This window comes from Oryctolagus cuniculus, chromosome 6 (assembly GCF_964237555.1).
Source record: "Oryctolagus cuniculus chromosome 6, mOryCun1.1, whole genome shotgun sequence".
Classification (NCBI taxonomy): domain Eukaryota; kingdom Metazoa; phylum Chordata; class Mammalia; order Lagomorpha; family Leporidae; genus Oryctolagus; species Oryctolagus cuniculus.
The window spans coordinates 41,591,531-41,619,130 of record NC_091437.1 but is presented as its reverse complement, the minus strand read 5'-3'; the positions used below and the strand labels follow the sequence as shown (position 1 = coordinate 41,619,130).

At 47.7% G+C, this 27,600-nt stretch overlaps 1 protein-coding gene across 3 annotated transcripts in view; it reads right to left on the bottom strand.

Annotated features, from left to right (window-relative positions):
• LARP1 (La ribonucleoprotein 1, translational regulator) overlaps positions 1-27,600 on the bottom strand; it is a 126,652-nt gene that overhangs the window by 87,497 nt on the left and 11,555 nt on the right. Inside the window, exon 1 of one of the 3 annotated variants that reach the window (XM_070076353.1) lies at positions 12,853-13,053. The exons of the other annotated variants lie outside the window; for them this stretch is intronic. The gene's annotated coding sequence lies outside the window, so the exon portion shown is untranslated. Of the gene's footprint in view, positions 1-12,852; positions 13,054-27,600 lie in introns of those variants that run through there. 3 annotated transcript variants of the gene reach the window in all.

The following is a 27,600-nucleotide window of genomic DNA, read 5'->3' as shown; positions in this document are numbered from 1 at the left end:
ATTCCTGCAGCTGGAGGCTGTCTCCAGCATCAGCCCCTTGAGGTACAAAGTGGCTGGCAGCACGTTCAGCCAGAAGCCCCTCAAAGAATCCCTCTGAAGTGATTTTGCAGCAGTGTGGGACGTGCCTGGTGAGACATTTCCCCGTCAATGATTTTGCCTGGCTATTTTTACCCAAGAGGGTCCTTTCCACAGACTTCCAAAGAATGATTTCCACTAAGTTCCCCTGGCCTGACACAGTACCATAGCCACTTCTCTGCCACTTAATGGGAGAAAGCCATGTTCTCTCCAAAAAGATCTGCATCTCAGCTCTGGGAGGCTCTTCCTGGGATGTTCTCTGTCAGCCATGGATAATGGCTGCTCCTTAAATCTGCTACTCCTGTATTATTTCCAGTTCGCTTGACTTCTTACTAGTTGATCTTTTTGGTTCCAGCCCTCTATTATAAATAGTAATTCTTTGGGTTAAACTTTGCTGTTTAAAGAACTACATGATTTTTTTAAAGATTTATTTATTGGGGTGGTGCAGTGGATTGGGCTGCCACTTCTGATATTGTTATCCCATATCAGAATGCCAATTACGGTCCTGGATGCTTGACTTCCCATCCAGCTTATACACCTGGGAAGGCAGCAGAGGATAGTACTTGGCCCTGCCACCTATGTGGGAGACCCAGATGTAGTTCCTGGGTCTAGGCTACAGCCAGGCCCCAGCCTGGGCTGCTGCGGCCATTCTGGAGAGTGAATTAGTGGATGGAAGACTCAATCTCTCTCTCTCTCTCTCTCTCTCTCTCTCTCTCTCTCTTTCTCTGTATCTCTTTTTCTCTGTATCTCTACCTGTAGCTCTACTCCAGAACAGATGGGGTGGGATCTGGGAATCTAAAATTTTAACACCCTTCCTCTTCCCTACCTGCTGAGATTCCTACTCATATTAAAACTTGAGAATCATTTGTCTAATCTCACATAGCCTATATCCCCACTCATCACTTTGAAGACAACATTCCATTTCTTTTTGGGTTTCATTATTTCTGTTGAGAATCTATCCATTTTATTGCTGCAACCTGTAAAATTTTTTTCTTACCTCTGCTTTCTAGTAGTTACACCATAACGGGCCCTAGTTCAGTTTTGTGTTTATTTTGCTTGGGGAGTAAAATGACTAATTACTGACCATCATCAAATATTGCTTCTGGCTTCACTTCATTTCTTTTTCTTTGTTCCTCTCTTTTCCTCCCCACCCCCAACCCCCAGAACAACTTCAATTATACGTATTCAGATATTTTTACCATGTCCCATGTGATTCTTCTGTATTATATGTACCATAGTGTGGATATTTCCTACTGATCTGTTTTTCATTCTCTAATTTTTTTTTTTTTTTTTTTGACAGGCAGAGTAGACAGTGAGAGAGAGAGACAGAAAGGTCTTCCCTTTACCGTTGGTTCACCCTCCAATGGCCGCCGTGGCCGGCGCGCTGCGGCCGGTGCACCGCACTTATCTGAAGGCAGGAGCCAGGTGCTTATCCTGGTCTCCCATGGGGTGCAGGGCCCAAGCACTTGGGCCATCCTCCACTGCCTTCCCAGGCCACAGCAGAGAGCTGGCCTGGAAGAGGGGCTACTGGGACAGAATCCGACGCCCCGACCAGGACTAGAACCCAGTGTGCTGGCGCCGCAGGCGGAGGATTAGCCTAGTGAGCCGCGGCGCTGGCCTCAGTTCTCTAATTTTATCTTCAGCTGTGCTAATATACTGTTATAGCTATCAACTGCATCCTTAATTTCTGTTACTGTATTTCAGGCCTAGAATTCCCATTTCATTTTCCATAATAGATTCTAGATCTTTGATAAAATTCTTCACCTTGTACAATTTCTCAGTTTACAAGCATAGTTCCAAAATGTGCATTCTCTTTTAAATTACATTTTCCATGCACTTTTTGAAGTACATGGAAAAATGTTATATTTGATGGCCAATATCTAGACTTCCTATGGGCCTATTGTCTATTTTTTCTCTTGGTTTTCAGCCATTTGGTCTTATATACTAAGATGTCAATTAAGTTTTGATTGCATGTCAGGTATTCTTTAAGAAGAAATTATAGCCAGCACCGCGGCTCACTAGGCTAATCCTCCACCTTGCAGCGCCGGCACACCGGGTTCTGGTCCCGGTTGCCCCTCTTCCAGGCCAGCTCTCTGCTGTGGCCTGGGAAGGCAGTGGAAGATGGCCCAAGTGCTTGGGCCCTGCACCCCATGGGAGACCAGGAGAAGTACCTGGCTCCCGCCATCGGATCAGCGCGGTGCGCCGGCCGCAGTGCGCCGGCCGCGGCGGCCATTGGAGGGTGAACCAATGGCAAAGGAAGACCTTTCTCCCTGTCTCTCTCTCTCACTGTCCACTCTGCCTGCCAAAAAAATTAAAAAATGAAAAAAAAAAAAAAAGAAAAAAAGAAGAAATTATGAGGGCTAGCACTGTGGCACAACAAGTTAAGCCAAAGTCTGCAGTACCAGCATCCCATATGGTGTCAGTTCAAGACCTGGCTGTTCCATTTCCAACCTAGCTCCCTCCTAACGTGTCTGGGAAAGCAGCTGAAGACAGCCCAAATGCTTAGGCCCCTACATCCACGTGGGAGACCTGGATGAAGCTCCTGGCTTTACCTACTTAGAGTGAGCCAGTAGATGGAACATCTCTCCCTCTCTCTCTCCTCTCTGTAATTCTGACTTTCTAATAAATAAATATATATTTTAAAAAAGGAAGATGAAATTATAGGAAATTTCACATCTTGGTATTATCTTCCTTTGGAGAGATTTTTTTCCTTTTACTTTTTGCAGGCATTTAAACTTAAGTCCTATAAAGGACTGAAATGACTGGACGCTGGGCTTCACTCTGGCCAGGGCTGTTCTATTTCTAATTCAGTTCTCCTTGTAGATTGGTGTACTTCGGGGTTTCCAAGTGAAAAATCAGTGGTGTTTATTGGGGATTCTCCCCCTTTATAGATTCTGAATTCCAGTCTTTATACCTGAGCCTCATAAAACTACCAGATGCTTTGTTCAACTTCTTAGCCTTTTCTTGAGTAACAGCACATGCTTCAAGAGGGAACAAACACAGTACTCGGCTCTCTGCATTTCCCTGTTCGCTGGAATCCTGGCCTCTTAGTACGGCAGTTGTCAAATGCTTTCAAATACACATACCCGTATGTATATGGGCATATGTCAATTTATTTTGTTCAGCTCTTTTAATATTTCCTAATGTAGGGGAAGGGATGGTCTTCAATAAGCTAGCCAGTAATTACTAGAAATGGAAAACTCTCACTCACCTGGCTTTTACGTTGTATTTTTCAGTGGACAGAATCATGATTTATTTTTAGTAGTGTTAGGGGCTCCCTTGCTCTAAGTTCTCAGTAGATGCCATGTGAATAAATAGTTAACAATTTGCAAATCGCTTTCACTTTTGTAATCTGAAGCTGGAGGCAGTAAAGAATGACCTTTCTGTAGTCCTAGCTATCGGACCCAGGGAGAACTTGTCCAAAGGTGCCCTGCTGTAGGTCCACTAAGAAATCAATGGTCTAGCTGGGCCTTGAATTCAGGACCAGAGCAGTGCTTTCCCTATCCTGCCAGACTACACTATAGCATGATGGTTAAGAGCATGAGCTTTGGCATCAAGCAGACCTGAGCTTAAATCTAAGCTCTGCCACTTACCAAATGTGTGGCCTTGGACAAGTTACTTGAACTCTGAGAGCTTCAGATTCCTCACCTGGTAAAGCGGAGATGATAACCCTAAGAGCTACTCAAGACAGGGTTGCTGTGAAGCTCCATGAAGCAGGGTGTACAGAGTGCTGGGCCCAGGGACCAGACCTGCAAACAAGTTACTACTTAAGGGAGGACTAGTGTGGTGAACAAGGTGCCTTCCTCTGCTTTCTTCCTAGGAGCTCCAGCAGCATCACAGCAAGGAGGGATAGCCCCCCACCTCTCCCTTCCTGAATGTGATCCCCAGAGATCATGGTTCCCTCGAAGCGAAGCTTCAGGTATCCGCCCCCCACCCCCAGTCCTGCAGATAATCTGACACCAATGACAGCAGGCATCGGGGGTCACCCTCCCTGCTTAGGGGACTCCTGGGCCCCACTGCCTGCATGTTTTCTGCTGTAGGACACCCTAACAACCGCCAGTCTGGGTGAAAGGAGAATCAGCAGCCCTGAGGCCAGGGTTACAGGCCTGTGAGCTCCCAGATCTTCTCTCATGGCCCCTCACAAGGAGTCCATGCATCAGAGTAGTAATGAGAACAGAACCTTGGCAAACTCCCTTCCATTCCCTGACTCAGTTTCCTCCTCTGGACAATGGAGGTAATAACAGCATCTACTTACAGAACTGGTGCAAGGATTAACTGAGGCCCAATACACGGAACCTCCCATTTTTCCTCCTATTATCCCCCCACCAGATTATCTAAGACAGAAGGAAGTGGTATAGCCAGAACTAGAAGCTGCACCTTCAGATGCTCCTTTTCCCTACCTTGCCTATATATCCCTAAAAGGAGCCTGTTCCATGCAGTGCTTCTCAACTTTTCCCAGCATGGTACGTGACATGTAGATACCCAAAGGCCTAAATTTAGGAAGTTGTGTGAGGCCTGAAGGTGACTGCTCTGGCAGGGTGGGTGGCTGTGGCTGCCCCAGGCCACTTGTAGCCAAGGGCTTTATATCTGAGACACTTAGAATCTGTCACTGTCCACCCAGGTGGAGACTGTGGGGTTAAGGTGCCGACAATCCCTGGCAAGAGCCAACACTTGCACTGCCCAGCAGTGACACATTAACTCATTGCTGGTCAATCCGTCCTGCACCAGTTATTCAGTCTCCTGCTGGGAGTCCAGAGGCCAGAACCCAGAACATAAAGATTGGAAAGAAAATCAGATGTGGGCTCCAGTCCAGGCTCTACCTCAAACTCACTGTGTGACCCTAGGCAAGTCACTCCTCTGCTCTGAACTGAAGCAGAAAGGAGTTAAACCCAAGGAAAGAGCCATGAGGTCCCTTCCAACCCTAACATTCTATGAATCAGGGATTCTATGAATTCTCCCCCATCACTTGGCTGTATTCTGTTCCTGGTGACCTGGTTCCAAACAAGCATAACAAATGGCAGACTCCAATGCCCCGTGCAGGTAACCCCAGCTCCCTCCGGGTGCTATAGGCTGGTCTTTGGAAAGAACCCATCTGGCCCAGCCAGAGGGCTCAGCCACACCTGCTCTCTGTCCCCACTGACTGCATTCCTCTGAGTCCTCAGTGCGTTCAGCTTCCCCCTGCCCACCATGCCCGCCTCTAAGCCAGCAAACCTTCCCTGTTTCCCATCTCCTCTTCGCATAGCTCCCTGTGGTTGTGCTGTTGCCTGCGGACTCTCGAAGCTTCCTGCAGGAGGAAGGAGCGATGCTGGGGAAAGGGAGGTGGAGGAGGCCGCAGGCAGATCAAGAGGAGTCCCAGCTGCCTCACATGGAAGTGCTGGACTCTGCCATTGTGGGCAGTGAGGAGACCCCAAGGGGCTGGCAGCAAGGTCAGAACTTGTGGTCATTTTTAGGCCGGCGCCGCGGCTCAACAGGCTAATCCTCCACCTTGCGGCGCCGGCACACCGGGTTCTAGTCCCGGTCGGGGCACTGGATTCTGTCCCAGTTGTCCCTATTCCAGGCCAGCTCTCTGCTGTGGCCAGGGAGTGCAGTGGAGGATGGCCCAAGTGCTTGGGCCCTCCACCCCATGGGAGACCAGGATAAATACCTAGCTCCTGCCATTGGATCAGCGCGGTGCGCCGGCCGCGGCGGCCATTGGAGGGTGAACCAATGGCAAAGGAAGACCTTTCTCTCTGTCTGTCTCTCTCACTATCCACTCTGCCTGTCAAAAAAAAAAAAAAAAAAAAAAAAAAAAAGGAACTTGTGGTCAGAACATGTTTTGGCTCCATGGAAGGCAGACTAGAACACACAGAGAGACTGAGGCCTGTTCAAGAAATGCAGGCCAAAAATAATGAGCCAAGACTGGGGACAGCAAAGAGGAGATATCAGGAGGTAAAGTGGCAGAACAGGAGATTGCAGTTTGAAGCCCAGATCCTCCTGCATCACCAGGCTGGGTGACAGGGATGACACTAGCACAGGATAGACAGACTGTCTGACTTGGGGGTATGGGGAAAGAAAACAGTACGGAGAAAGGAGTGTCGGGCTGTAAAGACAAATGCATTGCAGTCCCTTCAGCAGTGCTGTATGCCTCTCAGGGCCTTCCTTCATTCAGTTGTCTCAATACTCATGTATCACTGTCCACTTTGAGGATGAGAAGCTTGAGATAGCAGCAGAACAGGATCCTTGAATTCAGGTTTCCTGACTCTTGGCCTAATATCTGGCCAAAGCACCTGAACGGACTGTCAGGAAGAGGCACAGTGAAGTTCTCCCTTCCCCAGCTGCTTCCCACCCACCTCTCCCTGGACTCTGCATCCCTGACCCTGCAACTGTGTGGATGCCTCCCCTCACGCCTCTTGGCCTCAGCTTTGCTTTATGTCTTAGTAAGGGGTGAGTGGGCCACATGAAGGTTTCCAACATTCCAACACAAACAGGGAACTCCTTATTTATTTTTAATCAACGCCGTCTTGGGTGAACCACTGAAAGGAACTGAGGTAGAAAAGAACTTTCTCAGGATGAAGCAGAGATAGTGGATTCGCAGGTGCTATGGCTTGAACAGGATTTGGCCCCCAAACTCAGGGATGATTACACTCAAGGTTGTAAGTTAATGATACTTAGTGGGAACTGAATCCAGTGATGGTGTTCAGGAGCTGGACTTAGTGGGAGGTCCTTAGATCACTGGAGGTCTGCTCTAGGAAAGCAGTTCTCTGTGGCCATTTATTTATTTGAGAGGCCGAAAGAGAGAAAGATAAAGTATATTCCTACTTGTTGGTCTATTCCCCAAATGCCCATAATGATTGGGGCTGGGCCAGACTAAAGCCAGGAGCTAGGAATTCAATCCAGACCTCCCACGAGGATGGTAGGAACTCAACTACTTGAGCCATCACCCGCCACCTCCCACAGTGTGTATTAACAGGAATCTGGAGTCAGGAACTAGAAGCAGGCATTGAACCTGGAACTCCAGTCTAGGGCACAGGAATCTTAACAGGCAGCTCAACAGGTAGGACAGATTCTAGCCACTCAGGGTCTCTTGAGTCCTCATGAGAGGATTATAAAAGCCTGAGCTGGGTCCACCCACTCTATCCCTATTTTCTGGCTCTCCATGTGACCATTCCTCTTCAAGTGCTCTGCCACTGTCATCCACTGCCTTTACCAAACAGCCAGCCAGTGGGGCCAACAGCCCTTGGACTCGAACCTCCAAACCTATGAACTGCATAAGCCTCTTCTTATAATTTCCTCAGGAATTTAACTGTAGTAATGTAAAGCTGACTAATTCAAGCAGCTATCTAGTTGGATGGTGACCTGACTTGCTCCTCCCATCTCACCACCTGGTAGTGTCCATGACACTTGCAGAATCCCTGGGGTTCCATAGCCCTCAGTTTGCAAAAAAGAGCTAGCAGACTCTTATTGGATGATCTTTGTGCAGGGTTTCTCAGTTTGAGTCCACAAGTAGAATTCAGCGTGTTTCTGAACTTGGATGGAGAAAATTCCATCTTTATTTTCACCATCCTCTAACTCAAGTCAAATATTATGAATTTAGGCAGTGACCTATAGTAGTACTGGCAGTTCTTGTGACTGTGTCACCAAGAGAAATCACAGGTATTTTCCCATAAAATTGCAGATCTTTCAAGGTGTCATTTATGCTCAGCATTACTTTAAAATTACAATAGTCATATTTGCTGCAAGGCCTCATTCTCAATGTAATAATCAAGAAGCTCATATTATTAAAACATAAACATGAAAAAAATCTAACTATATTTTGAAATGATTGGTCTCCTTTGTAGTCCTATGGATTTTATGTACAAATATTTAACAACTTTCTGATAAGTTGTTCTGATAAGGGGTCCATAGGTTTCCCCAGATGACCACAGAAGTCCAAGGCATCAGTAAGGTTAGAACCCCTGCGATAGGACTTCTGCAGAAGAGGGGGCTGGGCAGCTTGCTGAAGGCTGCCAAAAGAGGGTATGTAGGGCCTGTGATCCCCAGAGACCCCCTGCTCCAATGTGCACTCTCTAAGCCTGAGGAAAATGAGACAGGAAACTGGGGCAGGAGCAAAGGGACTCTGAGAAGTGGAGCAGAAGCCGACAGGCCAAGCTGGCAGGGCTGACTCTGATGGCACAGAACTGAATTCCTTCTCTGGCCAGGCTTCTCAGGACCTCTGAGTACCAGATCTTTTTTGGTCGTTTCCCCTCCTAAACTGTTTTCTTTTCCACGTAAAGATAGTGGAAGCCATGGTGGCTTCAAGGTCAAGAGGGACCCTGCTTCTGGATCTGCCTTTGCCCTGCCTTACCACATGACTCTGAGCAAGTCAATTCCCCTTCTCAGACCAGTTTCCAAACCTGCGTAAGGAGGAGGTTGGCTGCTCAAGGATAGCAAACTGCTGTTAGCCCTCCCAATGCCCATGCTGGTAGACCTCACAGTCTGATGCTGCCATGCCCACATACAGCTTAAGAAGCCTTTTCAACATTCTATTAACAGACTGGAATGGGCAAATGAAACGAAGCCAACTTGCTTTTACAGTAGAGGTGATCTATTGCTAAGGTACCAACTCCATTTCTATCTCTGATATACCACGGCTTTAAAGATTGCTCTCAGAACCTCAAGTAAGACGCTAGATAGATGTGAAAACATGCAAAGGCTATTTATGACTCTTACGTGTGTGTGTGTAGCACAGGAGGACATTCTTGGCTAATCTATAAATTTAATTTCAGGTGCCTTATAGCTAAAATGAGGTCCGAAAAGGATACTCTGATGCTAGAAGCTCAGTAGTTCAATTAGGTCTCCTTGAACAGATGAAGAGAAGCCCATGGAAGTCAGACTCTTTGATCAGTGTTGGGAATTTGCATCCTATCAGGACTGATATTACCAGACCCAACCTGTCCCTAAGGGTCTCATGTCAAAAGAAACATCAGGCATGCAGTATAGTGATGGATCAGAGAGGACAAACGCTGGCCTGTCTTGGTATAATTTACATAAATTAAGATCACAACCAGCCATGCAGCCAAGAAGCGGATGTTTGGGAGATTTTCAGCTTCTCCCCAAGCAATGTAGAAAGCTACTTAGGAACTTATTTCAGAGTGTAGCTAGCCCAGGTTACAGCTGAAGCCCAGATAGGTCCATAACTTATCTAGTATTACAGCCAGTTCAAATCAGCACTATGACCAGGGTCCAGGGATGTATGAGAAGAGTAGAATGCAATGCAGAGGTTGAACAACCACAGGCTTGTGAGGCCATGCAGGTGTCAAATACCAGCAGATTGGGTAGAATAGCAGGGAGTCCTGGGGACTCCGGCAAACTAGGAGTCCCATTCCGTCCTTAAGGTAGCAATAATCAGTTCAAGTTGATAACTGGCATATGGGAGTGTGCACTATTAGTGTCAGATCTTCCTTCTGATTATTAGAGAAGTTAGATTTATAGCTCCATGTCAAATGCTGAAATTCTCAAAATGTTAAAAAAAAAAAAAAAAGTACTACAAAAGCTAAACCAAATACATCTGAGGACTGCAGTATTTCACCTGATTTGTAACTTCTGATGGCACAGGTGGGAGCCCAGCCTCTGGGTTTAGACATAGAAAGAGTCATAATTCTACCACTGATTATTTTATTCATTTGGGAGGCAGAGACAGACAAATAAAGATAGAGAGACAGACAGAACTCCCATGGTTCAATCCCCAAATACCCACAAAAGTCAGGGTTCGGCCAGTTCAAAACCAGGAGCCTGGAACTCAATCCAGAACTCCTATGTCGGTGTCAGGGACTCAAGTACTTGGGCTGTCACTTGCCACCTCCCACGCTGTGCATTGGTAGGAAGCTGGAATTAGGAGCATAACCATGACTCGAACCCAGGCACTCCAATATGGGATGTGGGCTCTCAAGTGGCATCTTAACCATGGCACCAAACTCCTGACTCTGAGTAATCTCAATTGAGATGTGTAGCCTCTCTGAGCATCAATACTCTCATCTGTAAAGCGGGAATAAGAAAGTGGGCTACTGGGAGTACTGACTGAAGTAATGAGTTTAACACACCTAGCAGAATTGTTAGCCCATAGTAGGTACTGTCCTAAAGAGCACCCCCAACCTCCACTGCACCTCACTCTTACTTCCCCCCACAGTTTGGATGCTCAATGTCCCTGGGACTCTTAACTCATACACTGAGTGTCATCAAACAGTCACACACACCTTGCTTCCCCCTTGGGAAGCTTTCAGATGCCAAGGCTGGTTACCAAGGAAGGTGTTTAGGAGCCTTCCCTGGGGCTCAGCTGCGACTTTCCAGAGTTGGTTAGAAGGGAGGCTTGCCCCGGAGCTGGGGGCTAGCTCACAGAACCCTGCATGAGCTATAGATTTTTCACTTCAATTTCATTAGCTGTTGTGTGCATTCCCCCACCCCAAACACACACAAACGCAAACACAACACTCACACAGGTCGTTTGCCCAGATACCTACCAAGGTTTCCTGCTCCTGGAAAGCGTTCTGGAGCTCAATCCTGCTCTCGTACAGCCTCCACTGGCAGGGCGGGGGCTGCCTCAGCCCTTGGAACCAGCATTCCCTGAGATCGATTTACTCAGAAGCTGCCGGAGGGCAAAGCACAGGGCAGCTGAAACTCAAGCGCTGAACAGAAGTGGCTTTAAAAGGAAACGTGACTTACACGGACAAGCATGTGGCCTAGCTCTGAAGATGCCACTCAGGAAGGCCACACCTCATATATGAATCCCTGGGTTCGAGTCCCCTAATCCATTTCCAATTTCAGCTTCCTGCTAATGCACACTCTGGGGAGCAGTGGTGATGGCTCAAGCGCTCAGGTGCCTGGCACCTATATGCAAGACCTGGATTGAGTTTCAGGATCTTGGTTTTGGCCTGGCCCAGCTCCAGCTCCAGCTCTTGTGGACATTCAGTAACTGACCCAGTACAGAGATCCGTCTCTGTCATTCTCTCTCTCTGAGTCTGCCTTTCAAATAAATCTTAATGTAAAATAAAATAAAATAAAACTAGGTCACTAGTGGATCTTCTAATGTGTATTTGAACCTGAGATCAATGGTTGCAAAATGCCTGTTCTCAACACTGTCTCATATGCCTCCCGCATTACAGCCACATTCCAGAACTAGTTTTCTGTCCCAAGAGTACTTGGGAAACAACATAACTCAGTGAGCTATTTCCCGCTTCTTTCTGCCCATATGATTTTACATTTCAAAAAATTCCAGAGGTTGCCCATTGTGGCATAGCAAGTTAAGCCACTGCTTGGGATGCCCACATCCCCATACTGGAGGCTTGGTTTTAGTCCCAGCTACTCTACTTCCAACCCAGCTGCCTGCTGATGCAATTCTGGGACACAGCAGGTGATGGCTGAAATGGTTGAATCCCTGCTACACTCACAGAAGACCCAGATGGAGTTCAGAGCTCCTGGATTTGGGTTAGCCCAAGTCTGGATTTTGTGTGCATTGAATGAACCAGCAGATCAAAGATTCTCTCTCTTCCCCCTCTCTCCCCCTCTTATTTGCTTTCTCTGCCTTTAAAATAATAAAAATAAATAAAATATATTTCTTAGAGGTGTCAGTAAATGGTGTTTAATGTAAAATGATTTTTAAAAAATGCAGTCACAATTCCATTATAATCAGAATAATTTTTACCACATAATTATTAACAATCATCTTAGTTAATAATAATAATGATCACATAGGTCACACTTTACAAACCATTACTTTTTCTTGTTAATTCCCAAATACATCTTTTTATCTTTGAATTTATCTTAAAACCTGTGGAAACTAAGTTCCATTAAGTTATGTATTTTATATGATGCTAAAATTAATTCTGTAGGCAAGCACTGCCAAGATTACAACCCCCTATTTGTGACTGGGAAAATTGAAGTTCAGAGTGCTGAGGCAACTTGCCTGAAGTCACAGAGCCAGCTGATGCCAAACCAAGACCACCAAACCTGTCTCCTGATTTCTAGCACAAGCTGTGTCCACCACATCCAGCTAGCCTCCAGGTCCTGCACCTGTCACCTCTTCCCAGCACCCTCATGGCCATATCCTACCAGAAGGGCCTGAAGGAGACCTTGGCTCTCCCATCCAGGGTTCTCCGACATTGGCCAGAGGTTTGGTGAACTCAGCAGGGTCCAGCCTCATTTAGGAGCTTTTCAAGCTGGAGATCCCTCCCAGCTTCAAGAACAAGCCCTGTGTGAGAGGCAGGTTTCTGCTTGGTGCCCTCAAACACCCACTGCACAGCAGATCCAGGGGTTCCCCACCTGGGGGACCCACTCTCTGAACATCACTAGCAGGCACCCTATCCCTCCTGTTTCCCAGGTCAAATGAAAATCAAATGTTGACTCTAGATAAGATTTCCCAGACAGATGAAAACACTCCATTTTTTTGCTTTTGGTTAAACTTGCTTCAGTCCAGCGGATTGTGCCTGCTTACCAGAAAACTTCGATCGGCTCCTGGAGGTTCACAATCACCAAGGAAGGGGAAAATCAATTAAAGACTTGTTATGTAACAGGAACAGCTTTACAGACGAAAATCTTTGAAAACAAAGGGTGTGAGGGGGCAGAGGATAAAGGCAAAAGCAGACCTGGGAATTTGAACTCACTTTCCCAGATGGGGACTGTGAGGCTCGGAGAGCTGGAGTGACTTGCTCAAGGTCACAGCGCGGGCTGGAAAAGCACCTAGGCTTCCACCCCTTGGGAGAGGCGTCTTCCCACCACACCTGCTGCCCTGCAGTTCGAGAAGCCTAGAGCAGTGCCGGGACTCACCAGGGTTCTCCCTGTCACCTGTGGGCTCCTTTCCGTGGGGGCAGCCGCCAATGCCACGCTGTCTTTCCTTCCTGGGAGTCTGCCAGGACGACCAGGCATGGGAGCCTCCTTGGAAAGCCGGCCTTGGGCAAGGTGAAAGAGGCCGCCCTAGAGAAAATGCCCTGTAGAATCAGGAGTGACCGGCACCGGGGTCACGGTGTGGCCACGGAGGGCTTAGTTACACCCAGACCCACAGCTGCCTCCTGGCACCTTCCTGGGAGCTCTCTAGGTTGCCAGGCTGGTTTTACTGCCAGCAGCTGGGTGCCTTTAAGAGAGCAGCTGCAGCTCATTGGCTGAGCAGCGCTCCCCCGCCTCTTTACCTGAGCAGGTGAAAGCAGTCAGGCTGGGGGCAGACCGAGGACTCAGGTGAGTAAACAAATCTGTGGCAACCAGCTGACTCGGCCCTCCTGGGCAGTCCTGGCCTTGGGCTTCCTCCCTCACCCCTCTCCTCCCCTCTCCACCAGGGTGAACAACCTGGGGGGAAAGGAAGGGCAAAGCCCTCTGCACGTGCTTCAGGCTGCTCAGTTACATGACCTCGCAGTAATCCTAGGCCGGGGCCATTTCTTCTCTTTCCTCTGGAGACAGTGAGTCCTTGGAAGCAAAGGGAATTGTCCAGTCCGCACAGCTCTTGGAAGGAAGATTGATGGGGTAGGATGGTGTGAGGATCCAACCCCATCCAGAGCTGCTGTCTGAGAGGTCTTAGACAGTCCTGTCTGTAGAATGGTGCACTCACGCTTGTGGGTCTGCACTCGCTGTACTGAGTGTGTACCCTTGGACTTCAAGCTTAAAGGGGCTTTGGATGTTATCTAGCGCATCCAGTTAGCCAGCCTTCCTTCATTCCACAGGCATTGTTACTGAGCAATTATGTCAGGCCGTTGTAAACACTTTCTAGAGATACATCAAAGAACAAGAAAGGCAAGGATTCATGGAAATATAAACATGTAAACAGATTAGACAGGTAATAGTGCCATGAAGAAATGAAACAAAGTGACAAAGGATGGATATTCTCCAGTATATGATCAGGGAGGCCCTCTAAAGCTAGAACCTGAATGATGAGAAGGAACCGGACATTTAAAGAGCCAGAGCACGACTATTCCAGGCACAGGGAACTGCAGGGGCAAAGGCCCAAAGGCAGGCGTATCTGGAGAACAGAAAGGATGCTACTATAGTCAGAATCCGGTCCAGTCCCTGCACTCTGTTTTACAGTAGGTAAGGAAAAGCTTCAGAGAGGTGACCTGACTTATCCAATGTTCCCTCTTGCAAATTCCTCCTTCCTTTCTTCATTTGCATATGTTAGGGAGGGAACTGAAGCCTGGAGCTCAGTTACCAACTACAAAGTCACTCCGCTGGCCCACCTGCTACCACCTCATGCTTCTGCCACTCTAAAGGCGTGTGAATCCCCAGAGGACGGGGACTACATGGTTTGGTATTCAAGATCCCAGAAGTAAGGATGTGTGTTTGGCTTAACCATTAAGCTGCCACTTGGGGTGCCCATCACCAATATTAGAGTGCTGAGTTCAAGTCCTGAGCTTACTCTTAATTCCAGCTGGAGGCAGTAGGTGATAGTTCAAGTAGTTGGGTCCTAGACACCCACGTTGGAGAACTGGATTGAGTTCCTCTTTCCTGGCTTGGGCCTGGTCCAGCCCCAGCTGTTGCAGGTATTTGGGGAGTAAATGAGCAGATGAGAGATCTCTATCTCTGTGTTTCTCTGCCTTTCAAATAACTAATAAAATAACTAACTAACTAACTAACTAACTAATAAAATAAAAATCCCAGGAGTAACGCAGATTGCTTCACAGACAGGTCTGGTAAAATAAACTTTTCCTGCTGAATTCCCTTCCACTTTCACTTTCCAAATATTTTGCTGTGTTTCCCATCATCATAATGTTAGTGGCAGCTTTTTTTTTTTTTAAGATTTATTGTATTTATTTTCAAAGGCAGAGTTACAGAAAGAAGTAGAGATAGAGAGAGAGGTCTTCCACCCGCTGGTTCACTTCCCAAATGGCCACAAAGGCCAGAGTTGGGCCAATCTGAAGCCAGGAACCAGGAACTTCTTCCAGGTTTCCCACATGGGTGCAGGTGCCCAAGGACTTGGGCCATCCTTACTGCTTTCCCAGGCGCATTAGCAGGGAGCTGGATCAGAAATGGTGCAGCTGGGACTTGAACTGGTGCTCTGGTGGAAATTTAACCTGCTGTGCCACAAACTGGCCCTTTGGTATGAATATCTGATGTAGCTGATCTGAAAACAAACAAGGTAACCCAGTTTTCCAGTTCAGTACACTATTCTCGGGTCTAGAAACTATGGTCAGCCTTTTGTGCTCAGACTGTGGTCTTTAAATACTATTTTCCACTAAGAAGCCAGAGCTATGGCATAGCGGGTAAATCTGCCACCTGCAGTGCCAGCATCCCATATAGGCACTGGTTCAAGTCCCAACTGCTCCATTTCTGATCCAGCTCTCTGCTATGGCCTGGGAAAGCAGTAGAAGATGGCCCAAGTCCTTGAGCCTCTGCACCCAGAAGAAGCTCCTGGATCCTTGCTTCAGATAGGATCAGCGCAGCTCCCGGCCATTGCAGCCATCTGAGGAGTGAACCAGCAGATGGAAGACATCTCCGTGTCTCTCTCTCTCTCTCTGCCTCTGTATAGTTTTGCCTTTCAAATAAATAAAATAAATCTTTAAAAAATACTATTTTCCACTAAAAGGAAAGAAGGTATCCGTGAAAAAATAAATAGCCAATTTAGACTGTCTTCTGGTGCCAAAAGTCAAGGAAGCTAGAATCGCACTAAAGAGACACAGGAGACAGCCCCAAGAGATTCTCATCTGTAGAAGTCAGGATGAACTGAGCATCAGTAAAGAAAAATAACTGGAGTGATTGGGAAACAACAAGTATATTTAAAGACAGGAGATAATGATATTTCAAAAATAAACAAAACCTCAGAACCTCAGTATCATCTTTGAAAGTTGTTAGGAAATCAACTCATGATGCTGAAAACCAGTAAATTAAATGGAAATAATCAAACATTTATTTTGTCTTTCCCTTAAGAACTGTGCCCCCAAGCAACCAAATGGTAGATGAGAGGAAGTGGTTCTTCCTATAAGCATTTCAACAAATACAGTGAGAGTGAATGAAGGACTGACTCAGAGTACCACCATTTTGCAACCCCTTATGAATTAATTAATCTAACTGATATTACAAAAAAGAAAACAATCAGATAGAATGGGCCTCCGGATGGAATTAAACAACTCCTATGACAAAACCATGCCCCAAACACCCAGCACACATCTGATCAAGGCTCCACAGCAGAGTTTAGCAAACTTCCAGGTACTAAATAAATATTTTAGAAAGCCGTAGAAGATGGCCCAAGTCCTTGGGTCCCTCCCTGCACCCATGTGGTAGACCTAGAAGAAGCTCCTGGCTCCTGGCTTGCAATCGGTGCAGCTCCGGCAGTTGCGGCCATCTGGGAGTGAACCAGCGGATGGAAAACATCTCTTTCTCTGTCTCCACCTTTCTCTGTAACTACATCTTTCAAATAAATAAAATAAATCTGGCTGGCGCCACTGCCCACTTGGCTAATCCCCCGCCTGCGGCGCCGGCACACCGGGTTCTAGTCCCAGTCGGGGTGCCGGATTCTGTCCCGGTTTCTCCTCTTCCAGTCCAGCTCTCTGCTGTGGCCAGGGAGTGCAGTGAAGGATGACCCAAGTGCTTAGGCCCTGCACCCACATGGGAGACCAGGAAGAGGCTCCTTGCTCCTGGCTTCGGATCAGCGCGGTGCGCAGCGGCCACTGGGGGGTGAACCAACAGAAAAGGAAGACCTTTCTCTCTCTCACTGTCTACTCTGCCTGTCAAATAAATAAATAAATAAAATCTTTAAAAATAAATAAATATTTTAGACTCTGAGTTGCACAATTTCAGCTGCAATAATTCAACTCTGCTTTTTAAAAAAAAAAAAATTTATTGGCCGGCGCCGCGGCTCAATAGGCTAATCCTCCGCCTTGTGGTGCCGGCACACCGGGTTCTAGTCCCAGTCGGGGCACCGGATTCTGTCCCGGTTGCCCCTCTTCCAGGCCAGCTCTCTGCTGTGGCCAGGGAGTGCAGTGGAGGATGGCCCAATTCCTTGGGCCCTGCACCCACATGGGAGACCAGGAGAAGCATCTGGCTCCTGGCTTCGGATCAGTGAGATGCGCCGGCCGCAGTGCGCTGGCCACGGCGGCCACTGGAGGGTGAACCAACTGCAAAAGGAAGACCTTTCTCTGTGTCTCTCTCTCTCACTATCCACTCTGCCTGTCAAAAAAAAAAGATTTTATTATTTATTTGTTTGAAAGTCAGAGTTACAGAGAGAGAGGAGAGGCAGAGAGAGGTCCTCCATCCATTGGTTCACTCCCCAACTGGCTGCAACAGCAGGAGCTCTGGCGATCCAAAGCCAAGAGCCAGAAGCTTCTTCCAGGTTTCCCACAAGGGTGCAGGGACCAAAGGACTTGGGTAATCTTCTACTACTTTCCCAGGCCATAGCAGGGAGTGGGATTGGAAGTGGAGCAGCCGGGACTTGAACCAGTGCCCATAAGGGATGCCGGCACTGCAGGCAGCAGCTTTACCCCCTATGCCACCGTGCTGGCCCCACAACTCTGCTATTTTAACACAAAAAACAGCCCTAGACAACAGCTGAACAAATAGGCCTGACTGGGTCCCAATAAAATCCTATTTCCAAAAATAAGGTGGGGGCCAGGCCCTGTTGTGGACCTCACTACCCATTTACGGGAATACAGGGACTGGGGAGCATGTAGGAGGACACCACAGGGATGCCATAAACAAAATCCAAACAAAGCAACTCTAACAGGAAAACCAACCTGATTTCTTTGACAAATGAATTCCAAGGTAATGGGGGGGGGGTGAGGGAGAGGGAGAGGGGGAGGGGGAGGGAGAGGGGGAGGGGGGAGGGAGAGGGAGAGGATGCCTATGAATTAAGACACTGAAGAAGGGGGTGGGCAGTTGGTCTAGCGTTAAGATACCTGCTTCCTACACTGGAGCGCCTCAGTTTGGCAGTCATCTCTGGCTCCTGACTCCAGCATTCCGGAAACAGCTTTCCTTTTTGTTTTTTTTGTTTGTTTGTTTGTTTGTTTGTTTTTTTGACAGGCAGCGTGGACAGTGAGAGAGACAGAGAGAAAGGTCTTTCTTTGCCGTTGGTTCACCCTTCAGTGGCCACCATGGCTGGGGCGCTGCGGCCGGCGCACTGCACTGATCCGAAGCCAGGAGCCAGGTGCTTCTCCTGGTCTCCCATGGGGTGCAGGGCCCAAGCACTTGGGCCATCCTCCACTGCACTCCCTGGCCACAGCAGAGAGCTGGCCTGGAAGAGGGGCAACTGGGACAGAATCCAGCACCCTGACCGGGACTAGAACCCGGTGTGCCGGCGCCACAGCCGGAGGATTAGCCTATTGAGCCGTGGCACCGGCCTAAAACAGCTTTCCTTGTAAGGTGGGGACAAGGAGACAGAATAGAGAAATAACTGATTCGGTAACAACAAGTTACTTTTTTACAAGGATTAAAGAATAGGGAACTTAATTATCATGCTAATTAAAATTGGCCTGGTTGGGAAATTTGGCTGTTATCACTTTCCGGGTCTCCTGGAAGGTCAGATTAACTACTTAGTTTGGGTTTGGTAATGCAGGACTTTAACATGGGGGACTCTCATTTTGGAGCAGAACTGGAAGACAGATTAGGCCCCTGGCCAGCTGTGATGGCTAGATATCACACCTGTGAAACATGAGGTCCAGAGATGCTAAACGAGTTGCCAAGGACACATAGCTCCCAGGAATTGAGTCAAGCCTTCCATGCACAACAGTATCAAGACACCTTGGGGGGTCACATGTTTTTAAGTTGAATTCTGACTCTGTAACCCACTAGCAGTAACCTTGGCCAGCTTATTCAGTGCCTCTTTCCTTGAAAGGATACTGCCTATTCCATAGGACGATGTGAAGAGTAAATGAAAGGATATACATAGGCCCTTTACCCAGTGACTTCAAAGGAATAAGACTTCAATGCATAGGGTATTTACTCTTATTTTGATATAAAGTAAGGCTTTAGCTGTATTGCTCTCAAATATTTAAATCTGGGGTGAGCATTCAGCCCACAGTTGAGAAACTGGTTAAGTTCCATATGGTTTTTTAAAAATACTTATTTATTTACTTGAAAGTCAGAGTTAGAGAAGGAGAGGCAGAGAGAGAGAAGTCTTCCATCCACTGGCTCACTCCCCCAGCTGGCCACGATGGCCGGAGCTGCGCCCGTCTGAAGCCAGGAGCTTCCCCCGGGTATCCACCACGGTGCAGGGGCCCAAAGACCTGGGCCATCCTCCACTGCATTCTCAGGCCACAGCAGAGAGCTGGATCAGAAGTGGAGCATCCGGGACTCAAACCAGTGCCCATATGGGATGCCAGCACTGCAGGCAGCGGCTTTACCCGCGATGCCACAACACTGGCCCCTCCATATGTTCTATATCTGAGTTCAATACCTGCCCCTGGCTCCTCATTCCAGCATCTTGCTGATGTAGACGTTGGGAGGCGTGGTCATGGCTCAAGTAATTGGGTTCCTGCCACCCTTGTGGAAGGCCTGAATCGAGTTCCTGGCTCCTGGCTTCATCTTGCCTAGTGCTAACCATTATGGGCATCTGGGGAATAAACCAGTACATGGGGGGCTGGGTTTGTGATGTAGTGGGTAAAGCTACCACCTGTGCCCTGCTTGCTCCACTTCTGATGCTGTCTGGGAAAAGCAGCAGAAGATGGCCCAAGTGTTTGGGCCCCTGCCATCCACATGGGAGACCTCGATGAAGCTCCTGGCTCTGGCTTCAGCCTGGCCCAGTGCTGGCCATTGTGCCCATCTAGGGAGTGAACCAGGAGATGAAACATCTCTGTCTCTGTCTCCGTCTCTCCCTCTCTTTGAAAGACTGACTTTCAAAATAAATAAATCTTAAAAGAAAAAAAAAAAGAAAACCAAGAATAAATATATGTTTAGGGGCCAGCATTGTGGCATAGCATGTTAAGCCTCCACCTTCCAGGTGCATTCGATCTGGCCCAGATCTAGCCATTGCGGCCTTTTGGGAAGTGAATCAGCAGATGGAAGATCTCTCTTTTCCTCTCTCTATAACTCTACCTTTCATATAAATAAATCTTCTTTTAAAAAAAAGAATAAATATATATTTAAACTCACACCTGTTAGAGTCATGATGGCCATGGCCATGTATCAAGTTGAAAGCTCATCCCAGGTAAGTTGGCTGTTTTGTATTTCAGGCGCTGATCCAGAGAACAGGTTTTCATGTAAGTGCAAATGCAAGGGACTCGCCACCTTCCCACTCTGCTATCTCTGCTCTGTGAGGTCGGTGAGTGACATCAGAGGGTAGCACAGCTCTGTAACCAGTGTGGATCCTGCCCCACCACCCTGTGAGCCTCAGCTCCCTGTAAAATGAGGACAGCAGAACCTTGGTCATGGGGTTGCTGAAAGCAGTGAACGAATACCCAGTGCACTGTAAGCCCTCAATACATGGGAGCTGTGATGCTGAGGATGGGAGGGGCCTGTCCCCAGGTCTCAGGTGGGAGACACAGAGTCTCCCATCCTCAAAGTGCTTCAGTCCCGTGGCCATGTAGTTCAAGGCCACTTCTTTCTTCCCACTTTTTCCCAAGCTGTCACATTTCAGGCCTGGATCAGGGCTCAGAGAGCCAGGTGATTCTGCCTGCTGTATCCTACAAGAAGGCTGACTGGAAGGACAAACGTCTTATGTCTGAAGACATCCAGATGCTCACCTCTGCTGTGAACCCTGTTACCACCTCTACAGAACTGGGCACTGTCTCCAACTGTTATCAAGCCAAAGTTTCAGATGCTCTGAATAATAAAGCCATCCAGAGAGTTCTCTGTGGGGAGCTGGCCACCATGCTCTAGTCTGTACCCTTGAGGCCAAGCAGCCAGAAATATCACAAAAAGCCTGACCTCAAAGCTGAGCTCTTGATTCCAGCACACCACACATGGAGTCATGGGACCCTGAGGGTTTCAATACCTAGTTCCTTCCCTTTCCTGATGCCTCTTCTCCCAATGAAATCGTCTATTTTTCACCCAATATCCTATTTTTACAGAGCCTAAGAGAACTTTCTCAGCATGCCCAGTGACCATCTGGCCCAATTTTTCTGGTCCTAGAGAGTGAAAGCTGTTGAGGGTCAGGGGAAAACGTGCTCAGACCAACATTAGGTGAATGGCACCTGTTAGATGTGTTTGTTTCTCCTGGGGAGGCAGGAGGTGGAGTTGTTCTTTCAAGCTGGTGGCAAAGCTGTGAACTTGCATCTGCTCACAGCGGCAGACCAGGGGGATCCCTAGTCAGCTGGTGTACGTGTACTCTGTGAGCGCCTTAAGGGGAAAGGCTGCGCCTTGTTCCCCACTCTTCAATCAGCACTTAGTACCTAACTCAGTGCCCAGCACTGCTCAGTTAAAACAAATATGCCAAAACAAGAAAGTTGCTTAGTTACACAGCTGACCAACGGGTTAGGATACTCACATTGTACACTCCTATAAGAGGCTGAACTTTTCCTTCTCAGTGCTTATCATGCTTGTAATTGAATAATTGCACCTGCAATTATTTCCTTAATGTATGCCTCCCTGACTAGACTGTTGGCTCCCTGGAGGCAGGGACTGCCTTTAGTGTTGTTCACCACTGTACCCTATATGCTCAGAATGGTACCTGGCCTCAGCTAGCATCATGAAGCATCTGTTGGGTGGGCATTGGGCCTAGCCATTAACTGCTACTTCCGATGATTGCATCCCACATTGGAGTGCTTGGATTCAAGTTCCAGCTTTGGCTCCTGATTCCAGCTTCCTGCTAATGCAGACCCCGTGAAGTAGCAGGCTCATAGTTGGGTCCCTACCACCCATGAAGGAGACCTAGTTTACTTCTTGGCTTCTAGCTTCATCTGGCCATTGTGGGATGTTAGGGAGTAAATCAGTCCACAGGAGCTCCCTCTATCTGTCCCAGTCTCTCTCAAATTTTTTTTTTTTAATTTTATTGACTGACTCAATGAATACAGATGGCAAAGATGGTCAAAATCAGCAGGTTAGCACACCTGCCCATCTTGGAGTTCTGACAAAGCAAACTTGTGAAGGGTTCTTTATTTCAAGGTTCTGGGGTTGGCATTGTGGCACAGCGGGTTGGGCCACCACCTGCAATGCCAGCATCCCATACGGGCGTTGATTTGAGTCCCAGCTGCCTGGCTTCTGATTGGATCCAGCTCCCTGTTAATATGCCTGAGAAACCAGTGGAAGATGGCCCAGGTTCGTGAACCCATGCCACCTACATGAGAGACCTGGGTGGAGTTCCTGGCTCCTGCCTTTGGCCTGGCCCAGCCCTGGCTGCTGTGGTCATTTGGGGAGTGAACCAGCAGATGGAAGGCCTCTCTCACTGTATCTCCCTCTCTCTAACTCTGCCTCTCAAATAAATAAATCTTTAAAAAGGGGAGGATGAGGTGGGTATGATTTGCTGAAACCCAATCTCAACTGTTCTTACGAAGACTTCAACTCCTAGAAAAAGTCTATCTATTCACAAAAGAGACAAAATGGAGTGGGAAGAATGCTCCTCTGCTAGTTAACCAGGGCCTACCCTTGGTTGGGGATTTGGTACATGTAGCCTCAGGGTAGATGGACCAAATTTCAGCCTGCAGTTAACAGTGGAAGCTGCTTCAGAGACAACAGCCTGTAGTAGGACAAATGATTACACAGATGTGTTTTTTTTTTTTTTTTTTTTTTTGACAGGCAGAGTGGACAGTGAGAGAGAGACAGACAGAGAGAAAGGTCTTCCTTTGCCGTTGGTTCACCCTCCAATGGCCGCCACGGCCGGCGCACTGCACTGATCCGATGGCAGGAGCCAGGTGCTTCTCCTGGTCTCCCATGCGGGTGCAGGGCCCAAGGACTTGGGTCATCCTCCACTGCCCTCCCTGGCCACAGCAGAGAGCTGGCCTGGAAGAGGGGCAACCGGGACAGAACCCGGCACCCCGACTGGGACTAGAACCCGGTATGCCGGCGCCGCTAGGCGGAGGATTAGCCTAGTGAGCCGTGGCACCGACCCAGATGTGTAACTATTGACTACAGGGCTTGACAATAGTGCCAGCGCCCAGTAAAGCTTTCTATAGTTGCTAATGTTTTCTTTTCTTTTCTTTTCTTTTCTTTTTTAAGATTTATTTATTTGAAAGTCAGATTTACACAAAGAAAAAGAAGAGAGGTCTACCATCTGTTGGCTTACCCTCCAACTGGCTGCAATGGCCAGAGCTGCGCTGACCCGAAACTAGGAGCCAGGAGCTTCTTCTGGGTCTCCCACATGGATGCAGGGGCCCAAGGACTTGGGACATCATCTACTGCTTTCCCAGGCCATAGCAGGGAGCTGGATCCAAAGTGGAGCAGCTGGGACTTGAACAGGCGCCCATATGGGATGCCAGCACTGCAGGCGGCGGCTTTACCCTCTATGCCACAGTGCCAGCCCCATGTTGCTGATGCTTTCAACGCTCTTCTGCCTTCTAAGGCTCCCCTCAGATGAAGAGCACTTTGGCTGCCACCATTTAGATGAAGATATTTAGGGCAAACTCTGGTGACAGGTGCTGGGCTTCATTGAAGCATCTCCTGGGGCCAACCTTGCCAGAATGCAGACAAGAGAGGGTGTACCACCCATGTGGCAGAGACACAACTCAGATTTGGGCAAGAGTTAGCCCACACATCCCCTAAGTCCAGAGGGTAGAATTGGTGTGAGGGGTTCAAGCAGTATCATCAGGATGTCTCCACATAGCTTCTGTCTTCTATGTGGGCTGCCAGCTGGGTTCAGCACCCAAGCCCAACCCCTACCTGCTTATCTGCTCATCTCTCAGCTACCCCAGACAAGAGACACTGACCCTTCCCCAAAGTTTAGACTAGAATACCAGAATCAAGTCTCACTGGCTGTAAATGAATCATGACTATTACTGAACCAATCACTATGACCACAGGATGCAAGGCACTGATTGGTGGAGCTGAGTCATAGGCCCACCTCCCTATGGGCTGGTGTCAGCTAGACAAGGGGAGGGGAGGTTCCTCAAGTAAAGTACTGTAATTGCAGTTCTCAGCAAAACAAATAACCACTGCAGATTGCAATCCTCCCTGCACGTCAGATGACAACGGCAATGTCACAATGAGACCGAGCAAATGTCAATTCTGACAGACAAATAAAATGATAGGATCTGGAGGGATTCCCAGAGGGCAATGGGGCATCACTCAACTGTCTGCCCAAAGAACTATTTTATAGGGCCCCCGATTAGGGTGACGGGAGTGACGCACTTGCCTTGGGCACTAAACTACAGGAGGAACAAAAAGCCAGTAATCGAGGTAAACAATAGTACTGTAATGCAATATTTCCAAAAGCAAAATTCACTCTCTCTCTCTCTCTCTCTCTCTCTCACACACACACACACACACACACACACACACACACGTGCGCACGCATGCGCACACCAATGAGCAAAAGATAAAGATTTTAAGTCAAGACAGAATGAAGAATATTACAAGACAAACCTATACTGGAGCTTGGGGCAAAAGGAAAAATCAGTCCTGCTTTTTATTTTAGGCTTTGGTGTTTTGTTCATTATGAATCTTTTGCACTTAGATTTTTAAATTTTTGCATTCAAATATTACTTGATTATTGAAGCTTTGGGAACCTCCCTACTTTGTGTCTGAGGTAAACTCGCTCCCTTCACTCTAGTCCAAGTTTTGCTGGCTTGTGTGGGATGTGCTAAAGGTAAAAGGCAAAGTCACCCAGAAATGAATGGAGGTATCCCAAGCTGATGTTCCCTAACCCTGCTGGGGACGGGAGGGCTGGAGTCAGTCCCCAGCTGTCAATGTGCTGCTGTTAGTCCAAGGCCCTCAGAAAATGGTTTCTTCTCTGAGCCTCCCTTTCTCCACCTGCATATAGGGAACAGAGTGTTAGTAATGCTTTTTTAAAGTGACATAACCCAATTATGAACAGATTAAAATGAAGCATTCGCACCTCTGTTCCTCGACCAACTCCACGCCCTCTCCAGGGTTCCATGGAGCAAGCCCTCAGGAGTTCCAGGAGGCAATGCATGAATTCCATTAAGTGCAATGGTCTCTAAGATCTCTAAGCAAGCCCACTTTTCTACCTGAGATAATGTACATATTTCAATTCCTCCTGTCCACAGCCTTCATTTAGGTGTTTCTCACATGGATAATAGTCCCCACTATCAGGGACACCGCACATGCCTATTTAAAATGCAGATTCTGGGGCAGACATTTAGCATAGCAGTTAGGATACTGCTTAACAGGGCCAAATCCCACCAAAATACTCAGGTCCTTTATTAGTTCCATACCTGGGTTCGGCTCCTGACTCTGGCTTCCTGCTTATGTACATCCTGGGGAGCAAGAGATAATGATTCAACTAGTTGGTCCCCTGCCACCCACATCAGAGACTTGGATTGAGTTCTCAGCTTCTGGCTTCAGTTCCCAAGCTGGCCCATGGCTGTTGGGGGCATTCTCTGGGGGGCTTCTGTGGGCACTTGGGGAGTTAACCAGCAAATGGTCTCTCTCTCTCTCTCTCCTCTCTTAAATAAACATATAGAGCCCATGACCTTACCCTGGTCCTACAGAATCTGAATCTGCATGTGGAGGGCCCAGAAACCAGCACTGTAAACAATACTCCTTCCCAGCCAGGTCACAGATGTCCACTGACACGTTTGGATCCTCCCCAGTGAAGTTATTTCACAGAAATACAGGACATACTTGATTCTGGAGCTCTGACTCCAACAGTCCTTCTGAGTGTCCAGGACGAGGGGACAAGCCCAGTTAAGAGTCAGATAAGCCCACAGAAGTACATCGATGCTAGCTAAACTCCAACAGACCACCCAGAGGTGGTCTCTTCAGGGGCCTTTTCCAGACAGAACATCCTGGCAGCCCCTTACTCTGCAATCCCAGAGTTTGTATCGGAAAAAAAATGTTTGAGCATCTCTCTCTTCTTCCGGAGTGACTCGGTGACCTCAGGAATTATTTATTGAATTATCAGGTTTCTTATTAGTACTCTAATAGGTTCCTGGAAGCTACAAATGAGCAGGTTTGTGAAACAAGAGAAATCATGTTAGACTTTGGGAAGATGGCAGATTTTTGTCAACTGGGAGGAAGACAGCCATCCACTTTCAATTTATTCACTAAAGTAGCTTCACAGATTCACCAATTCCTCTGCTTCCCCCCCCCCCATACATACACTATACAATTCATCTATTTGAAGTATAAATCCAATGCTTTTTCACATATTAACTGACCTGAAGGGCCAGCACTGTGGCATAAAAGGTTAAGCCTTTGTCTGCAGCGCTAGCATCCGACATGGGCATCGGTTCAAGTCCCAGCTGCTCCACTTCCATTCCAGCTCCCTGCTAATGTGCCTGGGAAAGCAGTGGAAGATGACCCACGTCCTTAGGCCCTTGCACCCATATGGGAGATCTGGAAGAAGCTCCTGGCTCCTGGCTTCAGATCGGCCCAGCTCTGGTCGTTGTGGCCATTTGGGGAGTGAACCAGCGGATGGAAGATTGCTCTCTTCTCTCTCTATAACTCTGCCTTTCAAATTAATAAATAAATAGATCTTACAGAAAAAAAGAGCTGTGCAGACATAATCGTGGTCAATTTGAGAATATTTTCATCACCTTTAAAGAATTAGTCCCCTTTAGCTGGTATGCACCTACCAGCTCAGTCCTTGTATCCTCTTAGCCCTAAATATCCACCAATCTACTCTCTGGTCTCTGTGGATTCACCTTTTATAGACTTTCACACAAATGGAATCCCCAATATGACACACTTCTTTCATGCAGTATAATGTTTTAGATTCACCTACATTACAGTACCTCATTCTTTTTTCTATTTTTAAAGGCAGAGTTACAGAGAGGCAGAGGCAGACAGAGAGGTCTTCCATCTGCTGGTTCAATGGCCTCAACAGCTAGAGCTGGGCCAATCTGAAGCCAGGAGCCAGGAGCTTCTTCTGGGTCTCACACAGGGGTGCAGGGGCCCAAGCACTTGGGCCGTCTTGCACTGCTTTCCCAGGCCACAGCAAAAAGCTGGATTGGAATAGGAACAGCCGGGATTTGAACCAGTGCCCATATGGGATGCTGGCACTGCAGGTGGTGGCATTACTGGCCATGCCATAGTGCTGCCCCCACCTCATTCTTTTTTAGGGCTGAATAGTATTTCGTTGGATGGATCTACCACATTTTGTTTTGTCATACATGAAGTTGATAGACATTTGGTTGTCAGGCTATTATCCAGTAATAGTGCTGTAAGCTTTGGTGCCCAGGTTTGTGTGTGGATATGTTTTCTTTTCTCACACAGATATAGGTGCTAAGGCAGGTGCCCACAGTTACCCATGCCAGTAGGATGGTACAAGAGAGAGACAATGATAATGGTCAGAACCATTCTGCCAGTGCTAACTGAATGACTTCGGACAAGTTCCCTCAGCCTCTGTGCATGTTGGTTTTCTCATAAATAAAATGGGATCACTATTTCATTACCTTTTGGGTTGCTGTGAGGATACCAGGAGTCAGTGTATTGTAGGGACTTGCCCCAGTAAGTGCTTTAATAAAGTTGGCCACTATCAGTTTTCATGTGGAGATTCCTAAGAATAGGTTTACTTATTATTATTATTTTTTTTTTTTTGACAGGCAGAGT